Source organism: Zalophus californianus, chromosome X, assembly GCF_009762305.2.
Source record: "Zalophus californianus isolate mZalCal1 chromosome X, mZalCal1.pri.v2, whole genome shotgun sequence".
NCBI lineage: Eukaryota > Metazoa > Chordata > Mammalia > Carnivora > Otariidae > Zalophus > Zalophus californianus.
In genome coordinates, this window is record NC_045612.1 from 53,464,309 (window position 1) to 53,467,809 (window position 3,501).

At 39.2% G+C, this 3,501-nt stretch overlaps 1 pseudogene; it reads right to left on the reverse strand.

The window, feature by feature from the left end:
* Window positions 1-1,703: 1,703 nt before the first annotated feature.
* Window positions 1,704-1,823, reverse strand: LOC113931690 (annotated as a pseudogene).
* Window positions 1,824-3,501: the final 1,678 nt, after the last annotated feature.

The following is a 3,501-nucleotide window of genomic DNA, read 5'->3' on the forward strand; positions in this document are numbered from 1 at the left end:
CTCTGATTTTTTAATGTTTTCTCTCATTTTGAAGGGTCTTACTGAGGTCCTCCACTTTTTTCTCACATCCTATGAATATCTTTATGACCATTATTTTAAATTTTCCATCAGGCATATTATTTATGTCCATTTTGCTTATGTCTCTTGCTGTGATTTTGTCCTGTTTTTTCATTTGGGACATATTCCTCTGTCTCCTCATTTTGTCTAATTTTCTTTGTTTCTATGCATTAAGAATATCTCCTTGTCTTGAAAGTAGTGGCCTTATGAAGAAGAGGTTGTATAGTGCCCTGTAGTGCAGTGTCCCCTCTTCCCCAGAATCTGGCACATCAGGGGTGTCTCCTATGTATGTTGTGTGCACCCTACTATTGTTGCTGAACTATTTTTGCCTCAGCCCAGTCATCTTCAATACATCTCTTTGCCTTTTGTGAGTAGTGTTTGGTCCCTGTGCTGTTAGTGTGTCAGTCTGGGGCTGCCTTGAGTTTGAGTCAGACCAGGCATTTGCCAGACATGCAGTAGCAAAGGGCATCAGTTTGCTTTCCCTGAGTTGTTTCCTGTGAAGCTTTGTTAGTGGGTGGGACCTACAATCAGATCAGCTCTCTGCCCCAGCCCACTGGTAAGCCACAGTGTGATTGTTGTGTGTGGTTATATTTCCCTCTTTGTGGCATAGGAGTCACTTTAGATTGTTGCCTGTCCCTGTCTGGGCTGCTTACACACTTCCAGGCTTGTGGCACTGCTTTGGATGGGTTCTGGCCAAGAGCATATTGGAGGAGGTGGATCTGCAGAAATGCACAAGGGAGAGTCACAAGGCATTAGCAAGGTTTGCACTGATCCTCTGTGAGAGGGGACTTGGAGTAGAGGGCTGGCTGGAGGGGGCATGTCTGTAAGGGAACATGTGGATGGAGCATACTGTTAGCAAGTTAGGTAGTGAGTGTCAGCACAGCCCTGGTTCTTGCAGGTGGCCATGTTTTTATGCTGGTGAATAGGGGAGAGAAATGGTGCTTGCCAGCTCTTTTGTCCCTGGAGACTCCCAAGGATCCCTGCCCCTTTAGCAAGGGTTCTGAGATTAGTAAACAAATCTCCCTTTCATATGCCCAAGGCATTTTTCAAACTGCTGGTAGGCTACATCTCTTTTGGGCTGTTTATTGTGCTGTGTCTTTAAGGGTAGGGACTCAGTTTCCTCTCACCCTCCTGGCAGTCCCAGAGGTAAGCCTGCTGATGTTTAAAGTTCCAGATTTTAAGTCTCACTGATTATAAGAACTCATGAAATTTGGCCTCTCTGGTTTTCAAAGTCAAATTTATGGAGATTCATCTTTCCCCTGTGGGCTCCCCAGTGTGATAATCCATTCTCTCCCCTCTCAGTGCCTACAGTGTCTCTCCCTTCCATGGACAGTCCCACAGGTCCATTTAGCTCCTGACCATGTCTCAACCCTTCTTATCCTCTCCAATACAGCCTCTTCTCTATATTTAGTTGTGGAGAGTTTGCTCTGTCAGTCGTTGGGTCATTTTCTGGGTAATTTCCACCGATATGAATGTTATCTAGTTAGTGAGCTTAGGGTCCTCCTACTTCGTATTCCCTGGATGTCAACATCTCTAACTATTTCTGAACAACCAGGATTTTAAAACAAAAAATAAATCATGATTCTGCAAGCATTTTTGTTTTCCTTGTAAAGTATAAGCCACATGCTTAAGAAAAAAAAATCAATAGGCGATGATTTACATATTCCTAAATCATCACAACTGATTTTGGATAGAGGATGTATCAGATATTAAACTGATAAGAATAGATACTATACTTGATCTTAGCCAAAAAGCTGAGAAGAAATCACAACTGATTTTGGAAAAGCCTTTTGATATTAAAAACCTTTTTTAATACACTCTGTCCTGTGGAAAAATATGTTCTAATAGTTCTTAAATGTATTTAAAATCAAATATTTGGTTTGAAACTCTGAATTTGTAGAATTTTAGGGGGACACAGTACAAGGGGGTATTTTGGACATTGTAGAATGATCATTCGCATTTGTAAGAAAGAATTCCAGTAGGCACAGAATGTCTGAGAGCAAGATGATTACACAACAGACACTGCTTTCCTGTCTCTTTGTTCTTCTGAACACCGACAGAATACTCAGAAACATCCATCTATCTAGAAAGATATTTTACTAACATTGGCACAGAATGTCACAACAAAGTAATTGTAGATGGGCAAGATTGGTATAAACATGTAAAATAGCATGAATACTGGTGTTTGAACCAAACAACTGATATGCAAAATCATAGAGGAAGCTGAAGAACAGGACAAAATACATATAATTACTATACTTTGTCATGGACAGTATAATAATTTAGAAAAGGAACTTTTGACTGCAGAAATACTCTGTATGGTATGGAGAGACACTTTTATTTATTATTTGCCAGAACTTCAAATGCCATTTAGTGGCTAGAAAAATAAGTTGAGTCTATGTACTTTCTGGGCAATCAGGCAGGTTCCTTCTGGCACACAGTGAGGAAATAAGCTTTACCAAGGTTCTGTTCCAAGAAACAAGTCTGGTGTAGGATTACTTCCCTTAGTCAAGCAGCCCATTTTCTTCTGAGTGTTACTAAACATGTTAGGTATTAGGATGTGGAATTTCAAAATAGCAAAAGAAAGTCACAGGCAGAAATGCAGATGGTTCAGGGCCTTGCCTTCAGAAGCCCAATTAGCAAAATATCTAAAGAAGACCAATCTCTCAAGAGAACACTTGCATTTAATCAAATTATAACAATAAACATAATTGCTATATATTATTTCACAGTAATAAAAAAAATCAATATTGCTGAAATAGTTGAAGTCTGTATGACCAGCATATTCCTTCTCTGTAGGCACTTACGTGGAATCTAAATTATAATCAGAAGTTTGCTTTGTGAGAATGGAATAAAAACAAGGGACACTAGATAGATTGAATTTTTAATGTTACCAAGCTAAGTCACAATAAAATTGATCTTACCAATGGAACTAAAATTTTTGACTCTCTTGGTAGCAATATCTTGTCCCCATTTTAACACTAAAAATAGCTGTAAATATGAAAATATTATGATTAGAGTCCCTTAATCTCCTGGACAATGCTTGTATGGACTCTGCCAATCTACCTCTATGATGCTCCTTTTCTATTTCAGTGTCTCATCATTCCCTACCACCTTCTGATTTTCCTTAGATTTGATAATAACAAAGCAACTTGGAATCAAATCTTCTGGGCTTTGGAGTCATGTAATATACTTGAAATAAGTCAGGGTCCAGCAGGAAAGAGCACATTCCAGATAGTTCAAATGAAGAAAAATTAATGGGTTGATGTGAGTCACTCAGAAACTAGTACCAGTTAGAAGTTGTTATGACCACTAATTCTGTAGGGATTCTAACAGTTGAGTAAAAATGAGAATCATGGAGGAGACTGCCAGACAGGATGTGTAATCACAGAAGGGCTTGAATACCACTAGTAATGAAGTGCTGAAGTAAGAAGGGCTTGGAAA